A 15776-nucleotide genomic window follows, 5' to 3' on the forward strand; every position below is an offset into this window, starting at 1 on the left:
GTAGTGAAGGTAATGGTTTGACTCATTCTGCAGGGACATAATTTTAGCCCTCAGTTTCTGACTCATTCAGACACTTTGGTGCAATACCCACATGGAGTGTGCAGGCCTCTCTCATGCTGTTGGTCTTTCTAACAGTGTTCCTTCCAGAACTGTAGCTATGGGGAATGCCCCCAGGATTTGTTAAACAGATGAAATGGTTATGTATCAGAGGTGAATACCTGAAACCACTATACAGCTTGTTTTTCAAAATGGAAAGGATTCTGGAGCCTCCTGGTGTTTGTCACTCATTGTACAAATGAGTAAACTGAGCAACTGTGAAGTTCAGTTACAAGGCCAGTCAGTGGTGGAGCCCTCCCAGCACTTCTGTCTGCTAATTTGAATCAATGAATTTTATACTACACTGTTTCACTTGCTTTGAATATTTAACATATCCAAAATTATATTGGATAGTCTAAAAATTGAGTATGTTCCTAAAAATTACATAGAATTCCAATTTTATCTAATAAATTAGGTAGTTTAGCATAATACAGTATAAAGAACTACTTAATGTTAGAGTCACTTAATGTTAGAGTGAACATGGACAACATATTTAATCTCTTTTTCTTAATCTGTAATTGGGGAAAGTGAGCACTTATTTTGTATGGTTATGGTCTCAAATCCCAGTATTCAAAATTCTTGACACCAGAGTAAAGTGGTCCAAGGATAAATGAAATCCATATAAAATGTCTCACCACAGTTTACCCATTCATGTTGCTCATTTCTGCAGTAAATTTCAGAAGCATTTCTAAGAGCTAACACCATTTAACTGATTTGTACTACAAAATAGCATCTTTTACTTAAATAATTTTTGTAACATTTTTTATTTTCCCTGATCAGTGAAGGCACATTATTAATATTTAGATAACACTTTAGGAAAATTTTTCAGTAGCTTCTCTTTCAAAGTGGTTTCTGATATAATTTACTAGAGATACATGTGGCAATTTTATTCAATTCTAAGTAAACTGTTAAAATTATTTTTGTAACAAGTGAGCAGCTCTAGAAAGTAGTTTTTAGGGCCCCAATCTAGTGATCAGTTGGTGAAATATAATTCATAGCATCATGACTGACAACAGTAAAGAAAATTCAGGAATCAAAAATGTATAATTGTACTCATTTGTTATCACCAGTAGTTCCTTAATTTGGGACAGTGCCATTCATTCTGCAAAGGAGAGAAAAATACTTTATATAACTGAAGTTCATTTGGGGGGCCATATCACTGTTTTCCTTGATATGGTACAATGGCTAAATAGTATGTTCCTAAATGAGAAATTATATATAATGCCATGCAGCTTATTGATAGTGAAATGTGTTTCCTTTGCATTCATATATAGGTCAGCCAAAAAATTCACCTCAAAAAGCACTTTCATTCTTAGATTCTTCTATTAGATATTCACTGTTGGCAGAAAAGTTCAAGACCTAGGGACTTTCTCCCTTTTAATTAAGCCAGATACTTGTTTCATAAAAGATCCTCTAAATTTGGTAATGATACAGGCTGTCATCTACTGAGTATGTCTTATATTTCTTTACTAATTAAGTGCTGCTTCTATTGAGCTTTGGTGACACAACTTTAATCTTAAACTGTTCGTGTTATGTTTCTAAGTCTTTGCTGAATGACAAGCATTTTTTCATACTAAAATATATTGCACATTTTACATGGATGAGAAGTGTTTTAGAATAAATTCTCTGTATCAGCAATACAAGGTTTATTCTAGAGAAAATTGTGTTAGCTTTATGAAATGAGCATTTAAAAAATGCTTAAATGAGAGCCACTGAAGGTCAGTTTTATTTAGAAGGGATATTAGGATTAGAATGGTAAACAAGTTCTTGTTTCTGAAACATGTAACTGAACATTTCTTTCCCTTTCACTGTTGTTCATCCTTCCTTATCAAAGGGAAGAAAAGCTTGCACTGTAACAAATTAAGGAAAAATTATATTTTGCTTAATATAATAAATATTATTTTGAATAATATAGTTTAGGTGGTTAATAGGTATTAGGTAAGAGAAAATTAATAGAGAAAACTTTTGATTACTTTCTAATATCAAAAATGAGGAATTTGGAATAGATCCATTTTATGCATATTAATTAAAGCATTTTGTGTTTTAGTAATGATTTTATTCAATTCCATACAATTATTCCTTAGAAAGAGAAATCTATTTTTATTCTCTTATATTTTGCCTAATACCTCTTTGAAAGCTAAATTTTTTTAAAATTTCATAGTAATTCTCATTTATTTAAAAATTTTTTAAGATAATTTTCTTTTCTTGGCCTGTGGGCACAAGCTACCTTTTGTAAATGTAATATTTTGGTACACTATTATGTACACTATTAATTGTAAATATTATTATTGTAAACCTTACACATCACATATAAATATTACATTGGGTAAAATGACATTCCTTCAATGCAAACATAATTCAGTGAATATATGCAGGACAAAAATCTAATGAAAGGTCATGAGAGTTTTCTCAGCCTACAGGTACATAGTTACATGTTGCCCTGTAAAAATAAAAACACTTGCATATTGCTGTTAGGGTGAACAGATTGTGTTCCTTTAACATTTTTCTCTTGCATTTTACCTAAGGAATTATATTAATTCAAATGAAAATGAGGGAAATGACTAGGAGAAACATCACTATGGCTAATTATAGGCATGTGCCTAATCAGTGTGCTAATGATTTTGGATTTCTGTGCAGTCAGAACTTATAAAAAGGGACTTTCATAGCACAGTTGGGCCCTGTGCATTTGATCCCTGATTACTTCAGTAAGCTCTCTCAGGTGACTTTGCTGGCCAGTTACATCAGTAACTTACCTGAATGGCTCCTGGGAGCACATCAGCCTGATAAGGGAAGCTGTTACAGTTTATTCTGCTATGGGAGGAGTCACATTCTTGAGTTTTAAATTTTGTTTATCTAATGGGTAGAAATAGAACTTCCTCCATGGAGACATTTATCAATGCTGGTAGCCAAAACATGCCTTATGGTATGGGAGTCATCGGGATAAAGGCCTGTCATGATTCTTGATCTTTTTTGTGGTAAATCACAATGCCGTGAAATACTGTGTTTTTCTGCCTTTGCTCTTACCAAGTCTCATAACAATAATAGTGAATACATATGGAGCACTTAGTACAATTAAGCATTGTTCTAAGTTTTTATATAACGTATATTATTGAATTCTCACAATAGCCTTGTGCAATAGGTGCTTTTGCATTTTACAGATGAGAAAACTCAGGCAGAGTGAGATTAAATAAGTCACCCAAAGATCTAGCCTCTTATGTAGCAGAAAAAAACATCTGAATCCAGATAATAGCGGTCAAGGGCCCTTGGGCAAGCACCAACTGCATTACCTAAACTTTAACATAAACCCCTAAAATAGGAAGGAACAAATCTGTTATTTGAAAGAAAAATCCACTGTAACTAATATGAGTAAATGCTTAGATGATTGATAGTCTTTGTTATCTCTGACCAGCATGTTCAAAGGTTGGTCTGGCCCCAGCTCAGAGTGTAGAATGTGGACTATTGGGTTTGAAAGCAGGGGGAAGACAGGGAGATGCCTGTGCCTATGATAACCCTGTCAACGTCAAAAGCCAAAGATTTTCTTTTCATTGGTTGGAATTCTTTGGTTTCCTTCTTTCTTCATTAGCTGCTTAAAGATGAACAGCAAACGCCTTAACAACCCACAATTTGCAGACATTTTCAGACTGATGTCATGCTCTAGTGGACAGGGTATGGGATTTGGAGCCAAGACCCTAGGACTGTGTCTTGTCCCCACACACTAGCTGTGTTCTCTTTAATATGTAAAGTAAACTCATTTTTTTATTCTTTTGACCTATAAAATGATAAATTTTGTGATACCTATCACATAGGCTTATTATGAAGAGTGAAATAATTTATGTATATGTATGAAAATGTTTGAAATATGCAAAGTATATACAGATGTTGTTTTAATGTTTACTTCTTTTTAAAAGTTGAAAATCTTATATTCATAAAACAGTTGTTTGTTCCAAGTAATATTTCTTCTTGTTTAATAGTGTAATCAAGTTAAGACAACCAGATGGATTTGAATTGAAATAAAGTATTAGCAGTTTCTCCATTATAGGTTTAGAAACACCGAACACCGTTTAGTATCTTCAAATCATATTCGACTTAAACCAATATAATATAGCCGTATTCATGTAGCATTAAGTAAACACTGTGTGCATTATAGATTTAAAGATGTTAACTTTCACTGCATGGTGGTACACTCTTCAGTATGATGCACAGTGAGTAAGTAGAAATGAGAAATAAGCAGGTTTTCTACTATTTCCTTCCATTCCCCCTCCCTCCCTCCCTCCCTCCCTCCCTCCCTCCCTCCCTCCCTCCCTCCCTCCCTCCCTCCCTTCCTTCCTTCCTTCCTTCCTTCCTTCCTTCCTTCCTTCCTTCCTTCCTTCCTTCCTTCCTTCCTTCCTTCCTTCCTTCCTCTCTTCCTTTCTTTTTGGGGTGGGGAAATTGATAGACAAATATAGTATTTCCTCAGCTAAACAAACATGTTTATAATTTTTTTGAAAATTTTTGGCCAATTTTACTTATATCCTCTATTGTTGAATTTTCATTTTAGTGTGAACTGTCTGATCTACTTTGTCAAAATACTTGAATTGTTATTTGTTTGTAGGAGGGCTGCACAAAATATGTGCTGGGAAGACTGAGGTTTATGGGAAAGAAGTTGGGAAATTAGGCATGATTGATCTCCCTCCTAGATAGTCATTAAGACACAATAGCGTATTCAGATCTCAAAGAAAACTTTCCATAAATAAGCTTATTTAACCATGTTTTACATAGATGTTCTTGAGCCTTTTTCTTCCCCAGAAAATGTATTTTTGCAATTCATCTGTTAGCTTAGAACTGTTAGTGAGAAATGTTGCTGTATATATAAAATTTTAGGTTCTCTGAGGGCCCAATAGTCTCTGGGATTCTATGTGAATTGCTCCTCTGAACCTTCTAAGGTCACATAATCATAGTAAAAATTTTACATATGTCCATGATGATGAATATAATTCTTGATTAGATAATCATCTTGGTTTCATATATAATGCCAACTCGCAAGATAAGTTCCTTCCTATTAGGCTGCACCTATGGTACAAACATTTATGTAATATTACTCTGGGTTTATAGGAGGCATAAATATGTCACATGCAGATGATGTTAGGAGTGTTACAAGATGCTGGTAGGTGGAAGAAAACAAATCCTATGGGAATTCAGTAAAGCACAATAATAACACAGAATAAAAAATATATATACTTAGCAAATTTGAATTCATATTTCACCCCCACTATGGTACTTAGCACTTTTGCAATGATGGTCTCATTTAATTTTTTCAATAGATTCTTGAGGTAAATATCTCCATTTTATAGGTGAGGAAACTGGTTTCTCAGGTACTTCAGAACTCATAACCACTGTACTTTTTGGTACTTAGAGCTCAATTTCTGCTTCATATTGCTGGAAATTATCAATAGACTAACTAGTTTTTTAAGGGGTATAGGTTTGGGAGGCACACTTAAACTCACAGGCTAGTCTGAGAGGTGGCCACTAGTCACTGATGGAGAGATTCTGGGCTTTGGTAGAGCCCAGCCAGGCTCCTTGCTCATATGTGGAAATACTTTTGGGGGGCTCTTCTTGCCTTCGGAAACCAAATTACATCAAAGACTTCATACTTTTTACAAGCTGCATACCTAATCAATCATTTCTTGTAATATTTTGATCTCTTTCAAGCCTGGGAGCAATTAAATAAGATAGGAAAAGCCAAATAAGATGTTCGAAGAACAAACTGTGCTTCAAGATAAATATTATTGCATTTAGAGAATTACAGGGTGAGATGTGAATTGTGTACCAGTAAGTCATTAGACAAATATTTTTGAATGCTTATTCTATCTATCACTCAGGGTGGGGAATAGTGAGCTCAAAAGGAAAGAGCATTGTTCAGAGAATCCAGAGGACAAGGTGTGTACTTCAGGTTTTGCCAGTAAGTCGCTTTGTATCGCTGGATGAGTCACTGCTTATCTACAGAGCCTGGGCAGCAAGAAGTGAAAGCACAGCTGTAGTGCCAGAGGGCCTCTTGTAAAGCCCTGGCCTCCCCGCTTACTTGCTGCTGTGTGAGCTTGGTTAAATCTTTTCATTTCTTTCTGCCTGAGTTCTTGCATATGAAAAACAGAATAAATAATATCTGCCTCACAGGACTGTAATGATGGTTCAACAAGTTAACATGTATAAAGTATTAGAACAGTGTCTAGGATACAGAAAGTGTTATATGTTAGTGATTATTTTATAATTGTTTTTATTTTCTGATTGTTTTATGTTGCTACTACTACTGCTCTTACTCTCTTTGAACCTCAGTTTCTTCAACTAGAAAATTACAGAATAGAATTAAGTAATATTTAAGAAACAACTTCATAATTGTACATAGTTGCACAGTTGTTAAAATTAGCATAGAACTCTTGTAATGATTTGTGGATGTTTTGTGAGTATAAAAATATGACAGTTAAAACAGGCAGCAAGTGCTTTGTGTTTTTACTGCAAAGAGAAACACACAACATATACAAAATAAACAAAACTTTGTGTTTTATTGACCAAAGGACATTTTATTAGGCATTCAGTACTCAAGGGCTGGTTTGAAAGCAGGCTTTGGGTCTTTTCAGAAGTTGTGACATTTGAATAGAGATGCTTAGGAAGTTATATGCTTAAGGAGGGAAGTGAGGCATTTATTATTCAGTGAATACTTATGAAGTAGTTACTATGCTGACAGTGTTCCAAGCACTTTACAAATATTAGTTTATTTAATCCTCAAATTCCAGAACCGGAAACTTTTTGCATAGAAAAGTTAAATATCTTGCTCAAGGTCATACAATTTGGCAAAGTTGGGATGTAAACCTGGACAGTCTGGCTTCCAAATTTGTGCTTTTAGACCCTTTCTCTGAAAGGTTTGAGGAAAGGTATGAAATTTTATGGAATACGGGGTGTGGAGGAATAGGGTCTGGCCAGACCATAGGGTTTTGGGATAAGGTTGATTAAGAGAAATAACTGGGGACTTAGAAAAATAGTCTGATCATTATCTTAATTGTTTAAGAAACAGTAATTGAGTATTTAGCCTGGAATGGTTACCATAGTGATGGTGAGGAAGCTGTGCTGGATGGGCTCTTAGCCCCTTTGGGTTGAGGACCCTTTTGAGACTGAATAAATTGTGGACTTTCTCCCCAGAAATTCGTGCAACACACAACGTTGCCACAGAACTGAACAACTTCACAAAACCTTTAATTTATCTGATGCTTTACACGGCTTGGTTTTTCTCCCTTGTAGTAATTGTATTCCGAAAAGTCTGCAGTTTTTCTTTATTTTGTGTTTGTTTTGTGTTTTCTTTCAGTTACCATATTTTAAATATTTCACTAGCTTTAGATTCCTCTTCTTGGTTAGTAACTTCTACAAAATACAATTTTGGTGAGTTTTTAATGACTTAATCAACTTTGTATCCTCATTGTAGGAATGCATAAAATAAATGATTGTAGCGAAATTTTGCGTGACTGTCTTTGTTGCATGAGTACAAAAGTGGTAGGAGACATTGTGGCACTGCATGGTCCTTCCTATGATCCCCTTTGTTCTGTGTTCTGGGCAGTTTGTCATTTGAATCACCACTGTATCTGGGATGAGAAAATTATTTGTATTACAAAAGAAAGATGAATCCTATTTACAAAATGCAGTTGAAAAAATGGCCTCATGTGGAGAAACATATTCAAGTTTTTGCCTTTCCTTCCAGGACACAGTTGTGTTTTTTTGTCTCTTGAGCATGGAACCCCCAGGGTAATTAGAGTCCAGAGGTGAGGGAGTTCAGAATAGACTGGGTGACTGAGTATCATTTGTTTTGTTTATCATTTGGTGCGAGAGTAATAATTAGGTCCCCCTTGGCTATGTGGAGAGTAAGCATTGCCAATACCTATGGGAAATTGTTCTAGTAAAATTCATATGCTGTTTAGGATTTCACATTTTTTTTTTTTAGTACGATCTGACTTGGCAATTTGGTGAACTGAATTCAAATTTATCTTCTTGGTGTTATGAAAACCACTGTTTCTACTTTTCGTTTAATTTTCTGTGAACTTTTACTTCACTTTGGACTGGAAAAGTCTCCATGACAAAAGTGTAAATTATTTCTTTGTGCAAATGTAAATGTTCTAAAGAACTGTGATATTATTGATGTAATTTTAAAGAAAAGATGTAATTTTGAAGAAAAGATGTAAATTTGAAGAAAAAGTATGCTTAAAAATGGATATAATTTTTGTGGATATGCCTAACATATAGAGCATTAGCAAATCAAAGACTATTTTGAATTTCCTTATGAATAACTGAATGCACTCTTTTGGGAATGAGGACCTTTTCCTGACCTCAGTTATATTCCTCAAAAAGAATTGACAGTATATATAAATCTTCATTTCAGTGCTATGATCAGGGAAGAAGACATTTCACTGAAGGTGAAGGTCTCATATAACTGATGCATCTCCTTTAAATGTTAAATTATTTAAAATTGTACTTAATGAAAGTGTATCAAAACTGCATCACACCTTTCCTTCTTGGTAATAAGAGTATATTGTCTGATAATCTGAAATAAGAGATATTTATGAAGTATGGAATGGAAACCATCCTGAACATCGTGGATATGCACTGATTTCCCCTAGGGCTATTGTGAAATATGGAACTGTACACACGTATGCTCAGTTTTGCCAGGCCACCATCCTTTTCTGTATAATATACTGAGGATGGCTCCATTCTTTTCCTGTGGGATAACAGGGATAGATTTTGTGGTGTGTGTTCTTATCCTTGATCAATTTTTTATTACCTCTGGGTATGTCATTGCACTGTGGCTGGTGTGGATGGTGGGAACCAGAGCTCTGAATAAATGGACCATTACATGTATCAAAGGACTTAAATAAATGCACTCCCATTATTAGAGTGACATACAATATGACACCATTTGATGTGTGTGTGTGTGTGTGTGTGTGTGTGTGTGTGTGTGTGTGTGTGTGATTGCTTTTCATTGGACATATCCTGTATCTTACGTTTGTATTAACCTGTTAGTAGTTCTACATGTCATAATTATTTCTTGAGTGGGAATGTAAGCCAAAATGATTTTAAATGATATGATACTAAAAAGCATTCGATTTCTAGTGTGCCAGTTGTGAAATCTGCAAATGTAACTTTAAAACAGACATTCATAGTGCTGCCTAAATGACTCACCATCATGCCTACATGAGTGTTGTTAACTTGGAGAGTGAAAAATATATGGAACTGACATATTTGGATGATTTTGAGGAACCATAACCCAAAGTCATATATCACAGAATTATGTTGTTCTCTTTGTCATTTTGTATGTGCTTAAAATGAGTTAGGTAACCCAAGTTATAGCTGTTTTTAACAGCTGCATTTCATAGTACATTTTTCATTTTCGTCTACTAGTAAGATGTGGATTCACTCTGACTGGTAGTGAGAGTTTGTCAAGCAGATACTAAAAAGAAGAGAAAGGCCCCCTTCTGACCCTGAGAACTGCTTCTGACACTTAGGGATGCTGAGAAGGCATTAGTCTAGTAAGTCTCAGATATCTCAAGTTTAACAAAGTCTTTTTTGCTGAACTGTATTTCAATAAATAGATATTAGTAACATTTTTTATAAACTACATTTTCTTTTTAAAGGAAAGAGTTGAACTGCTTTCTGAAATGTGGTGGGCTGGTGTTTTACGAGCTTAAGAGCACCAGGGCACTAGCAGACTAATGTATCATTTTTACTGTTATTGGATCCATTTTACATCACAAATAACAAGACGATATATCTGTAACCTTGTGTTCATATAGGGAACTAAAACATTTAGTGCCTCAAACTTTTTTTAGTGGTTTTTCTCTCCTTCCCTTTTCAGTTTCATGGTGGTTGCTCACTTGTGACCGTGTGCATGTTTCTCATCTTGGGTATGAGCCTCTAGCTCCTCCTGTCTCACCGTCTGGCATCCATGATCTCTTTCCTGTAATGAGACTTTGAAAGAGACATTTCCTAAATGAAGGTTTCAGTTTCTGAGTTATTTTGGCTATTGACTATGCTTTTTTGTAATTATATATACTTTCAGAGATGAACAAGGCCATTTCTTTCTCTTTTCCTTCTTAAACTAATTTGAGTAGCACAGAAATTTTATGCAGATTCTGAGTGAACAAGGAGGAAAAAAACCCACATTTGTTTCATTCATTCAGAAGCACATCAGTTGAATTTGTATAGAATGATGGGGCACTTGTTTGTTTGAGACAGTTATGCTCAGAGATGGAGATTGTCTTTGCCAATAATTTATTTAACACAGGTTCACTGTAGGAATTACAATTCATGATAATATTTCACAAGTCTATAGGTTAATGTATCTTAATAAGCTAAAAAAAAGAAACATACTTCAAACAAATGACAGATTGATTGCCCTGTTGTTCCAGGCAAAGAAGAGAGAGAGAAATGCAATCCAAATTAACAGAGGTGTACCTTTCTACAAGCTGGTTCTTGGAGGAGCTGGCTTAGCTAACCGAGAGCTGACATCCACCCGACATCCAGCGTGAAGCTAAAGCCGCTTGTCGTTAGAACCCATTGCTAGGGGAGGGAAGGGGCAGGTGTTGGTGGGCAAGATAAGCTTTGCCTCCAGCGGGCCACTGCGTGGTTTCCCCACTAATGGCAGAGAGTTCCTTGCAATGGCAATTGCTGATTCCCACGGTCTTTGAGTGCTATTTAGATTGGCAAAGGACAGCCTTACCCAGACTGAACACTGTCCATAAGTCCTTACAAATTCTTGGTATTTAAAGTTTAAATGTTTGTATGTCATAGCAACCTTTCCATATGTTCTTATTGAGAAGTCCCTAGAGGTGCCTGTCAACAGTTGAGCTACTGAGTACTTATTGACAACAGATGTGAGGACAACATCCCTACACAGCCTCTTCAGTGTACACTATCCACTCAGATAAAAACTTCTCTTAAGTCATAAACAAATGGACTTGAAATCATACACAACAGTACTGGACTAGAAGCTCAGTGAAACTTGGTTGATAATCTTTCACTTAATTATTCTGATGATTTTGAGTAGTGATGATTGACTCATTTAAAGAGTGAGATTTGGTATTACCTGTAAATTTGCAGTTGGCATTATAAAAGCAGCAAGCTGTTTCCTTAGTTATTTGAGAATTTCTATAAAATAGGCTTGAGAGTGGTTCTTCATTAAGGGAAGGAATGCAGGCTGTTGCAGCTTTATTAGGAAATTAGCCATGTTTTATTTGATAGATTAAGAAATGCATGTTTGATTTAAAATCAAAATTGACAGGCACATTTTAAAGATAAATGAAAGAAAGTTTGAGAGGATACAATTGTAGGTGGTATTCACTAAGGCATTCTGATTTTCAAATAAATGTGTGAAGAGTCGGGAGTACACATTTGTGGTGCTGAGAATTGGGACCTCCTGTGTGTTCTCTATTATTCCTATGAGTGGCTGGTTCTTAGGAAATGGCAGACCAGAGGGCGTGGATGAGAGCAGGTCTGGTCATCAGAGTGGAGCAGTCAGTGCAAGCATTACTGAGCCATGGACAGGCCCAGAGCACCTGATGTTTCACCTTGGAGCCAATGGAGAGTAGGGGGCACAGAGCTAGGATGGGGGATTCAATGCAAACCTGGGAATTTAGCTCCTGCCCTTGCTCTCTGGGGAGTGACTTTGAGGCAAAATATTTCAATCTTTGCTTCACTGTGGTGCACAGATATAAGGCTGTATGCCGAATTTATAATTTTTTAAAATAACCACCCTTTATATGTACCAAAGTGGTAATGGTAACATCCTTAAATTGCCACTTAGGATTTACATTATTCCATATCAGCTGAGACATGGATCTGCTATTTCATCAACACCTTTCAAGGGGAAAGTCTTTTCACTAAAAAAAAAAAAATTCTTGTGCCAGTAGGTGTTTTAACCACAGGGGATGGGGAGTGTGGGTGGGCATGTGGGCATAGAAGATGTGTGGGCACCTAGAGCTGAGTGATGAACTTGAAAGGAAAGAACTGTGTGTGGGCATAGATTGATTTTTTTTTTTATATCAACTTACAATTTTAAGACTGAAGTTTAAGAAGGCACATAGGTTTGCTATTTTTAATACAGAGATTTCTAAAGTTCTTATTTATTAAGGGATTTCTAGTCAAATAGTTCAACTCCAAGATAGGTAAATTCCTTGCATATATTTCATGTCTTAGGCCATTCAGTTGAGGAGTTTTGAATGGTAAAGTGTGTCTTGGGTTAAATAAAGTTTTAGAATCCCTGGATGCTCCTCATTTCAAAGGGATAATTATTATGTTCAAAGGGACCTGCTCACTTGGGAAATAAATTCAACTAATCTTAAAGTATCTTGTTTGTTTCTTGATTTTAATCTCCTCCTATGACCTATTTCTCCAGAGAAATAGAAAATGTTCAAGGCAAAAAATAAATAAATAAAAAGCCCTTTCCTTAAATTCATCCCAGTGAATATAATTGTATACCTTACTGTAGGTTTGCTATTCTAGAGATTACTACTGTGAATACCATTCACTGAAAATATTGCTGTAATCACTTTATCTAGTACTGAGATCCAATATAGTTGGTGTAACTGAATATGGCTGACTATATATTTAAAAAAAAAATAGAGTAGGAATATATCCTCAGGTACATATTTAAATATTTTTTATATTTAAGTAATTTAAATATTTAAATATTAAAAAAAAATAGAGTAAGAATATATCCTCAGGTACATATTTAAATATTTTTAAGTCACTTAAATATTTAAATTAGAGCATTTAATATGTAATTAAAATTCTTAGTTTAATCTGAACATTCAATGTCATATATCAAAATCAGTAAATATAATTTTGTTTTTATCATATACTATATAAAATAACTTGTGATTGACATGGCCCCCATGTTAATCACTGGACTTGACTTATGCATGTAAGTTTTTTAACAACAAAAAAGATCAGATTTTATTGAACCTTTCCAATGATGCTGAAATAGTTTAAAACTCTTAAAATAAAACTTTTGTCAAATAATCTTTCGTGTTGAATCATTATTACATAATTCATTATGTAAGCCACTTGTAATTTTTCTAGTAGTTCAATGAACTAATCAAAATACCCAAACTTCAAAGGGTTTTGTGCTAAAACTACCCATGTGGAGGTGGTTTGTGGACTGTCACCCATTCCCCTGCCCTTGAGTCAGACTCAAGAAATGCACAATGGCCCAGAATAAGAAAAGCTGTACATGGAAAGGATAATGAGTAACTATATGTCAATAAACACATTTAAAAGAAAATGATTTTGAAATTCAGATAATAAAAGAATCTCTGATTGTACTGTTAAGGTACCCATTTTCTCTAATTAATTATTAATCCCTTGCAGTTGGAACTATAATTCTTTTAATTAATTAGTGTCTGATTCTTACTGAATTGCTTGTAGCACATTTCTGATTTGGGTTCAAAAAGTACTGTGTGTAAAATACTTTTTGTAAGCCAGAGGGAAAAAGATCACTTATTTAAAAAGTGCCTCAAGTAACATAGTGTCCTTTTATTAATACTTTGGGTTATTATGTAACATAACACTGTGCTGTATTTGCATGTCATCATTCAGGAAAACCAAATGAGGTATTCAGTTTGCTAGTGAAATGATCAGTACACATATTGTGTCTAACAACTGAATACATTTTAAGACTCAGGGTCTATGTGGTAGTACTGAGAGGAGGTGAGTAAGGAGGTCTGTTAGGGATGGGCAAAGGTCATCATAGCAGTAGGAAAAAAACACCAGTAAATTAATAAATTGGAGTTTTATTTATAGTCATGCTGTGAAGTTATTTTAGCTTAAGTGAAGTGGATGTTTTCTGTTTGCAAGATTAATATTCAACCACACTTGAGATGGGGAAGCATATTTTAATTTGGCAGACATTAATATCTATAAAGAAAGCCAGAGACTTTCAAACAAACAAATGACAAATGTCCACAGGAGTAGCATTTAAGTAGAACCCTAATAAATAAGTTGCGACAGTTTTTCTTAGAGGTTGGCTATGTTAATTTTTAAGCCTCTCTCCCAGATGACATGGTTTGTATGTCTTTGCATATACAATTATGCACCTGGATAAACATGTATCCCCATACTGATAGATTTTTTTTCAACCTACAAGAATATAAGTCATTGAATGATTGATTGATTAGGATAGTAGTTCGTGACACAGACAAATGTTCAAGAGGGAATGGATGGATGGAGTGCCAATCTATGAAAGTAAGGCCAGAATGTGTTTTAAGTTGCATCTGACATGTGATATCCTTAATCTCTTTTCTTAACATGTGCTGACATGAGTATCTTAGAAAGCCCTTGTGCAGACAGTAACCCCATGATATATGGGACAAGAGCTATTGCTTACACATTCTGATTACAGAGAGGGATGAAATAACCATGTGTGAACTTTCAAACACATTGCATCTGTGTGGTTAATTGGCATTGTGGAGCATATTTTGGGGGCATTTTGCCTGGCATCTTGTGTGCCTTTTCTTATGGTACAGATTAACTCTCAATATGGACTTCATGTCAGTGTATGTTGGGTTTCTTTTAAAACACTGTTCTGGCCCTCTCCTGAACAAGTTGAATTAGAATCTCTAGAGGTCAGATCTGGTCATTATTCATTTTTAAAAGTGATTCCAGTGTACAGCCAGTTTTGAGACAGTTTGCAGTTTAGTAGGAGCCAAAGTTGGAAGAGAAAAGATTAAAGTATATAATTTCCACTCTTGTTCTCATTTACTTGTTGAGAAGGACGCATCACTGTCCAGTAATAGCCTAGTACAAGCCAACTATTCATTTTTAAATGTTCTGGTAGCCATGTTAAATGAATGAGTAAGGAGGAATAGATGGGATTAATTTTAATAATAAATTTTATTTAGCCTGATACATTCTAAATCTTAGTATTTCAACATATGATCAATACAAAAATATTTATGAGATATTTTACATTCTTCTTTTTTTTCTTGTATCTAGCATTCTAAATCAAGTGCATACTGTAGACTTACAGTGCATCTCAGTTTGGACTAGCCACTTTTCAAGTGTTTAATAACTGTACATTGCTAGTTAATCCATCCTGGACACAGAACATCTAGTGGGTGAAGTGCTGAAATACAAACAGAGTCCAAAAGCTTAGTGTTGATTTTGCCACTGACTAATCCTGTGACCCTGGACAATTCACTTTTATCCTCTTTCTGGACTTCAGATTCCCCTAGTGTATTATGAGGGAGTCAGGAGTCAGTGTAAACTGGGAGTTTTCTGATTTTGCTCTAAAAAGCCCCAGGATTTTGTGGGTATGCCTTAACAGCCACCGTAAGGAAGAGAGGAGAGCAAGATGCCTTAGTCCCTTTTTTTGTTGGATATACTTGAATTTCCAGGTGTCATATTGTTGGAGGGAAAAAAAAATTTTTTTTTTAAGGAAAACAAAGGTTGATAAAAATATTGCTAGATATTTCTTAGGTATGTGAGTCTCTCTCGTCATCATTTATAAGACAACTTCGGGCAATCAGGCAGCAGGCACCCTGTTCTGCCCTCTGCTGAAGGTATCACCACCATAATCACTTTTGTTGACTTCCTATCAAGCAGTATTAATCCCTTCAGGAGGGCTCAAAGGGCTCAGGTTTGAGGAGCAGAAATCTCAGGTACCTAGCTAG

General features: G+C 35.2%; 1 protein-coding gene across 2 annotated transcripts in view; it reads left to right on the forward strand.

The window, feature by feature from the left end:
- PPP3CA (protein phosphatase 3 catalytic subunit alpha) overlaps positions 1 to 15776 on the forward strand; it is a 313266-nt gene that overhangs the window by 127098 nt on the left and 170392 nt on the right. The window lies entirely within an intron of this gene.

Source organism: Manis javanica, chromosome 5 (genome assembly GCF_040802235.1).
Source record: "Manis javanica isolate MJ-LG chromosome 5, MJ_LKY, whole genome shotgun sequence".
Taxonomy (NCBI): Eukaryota; Metazoa; Chordata; class Mammalia; order Pholidota; family Manidae; genus Manis; species Manis javanica.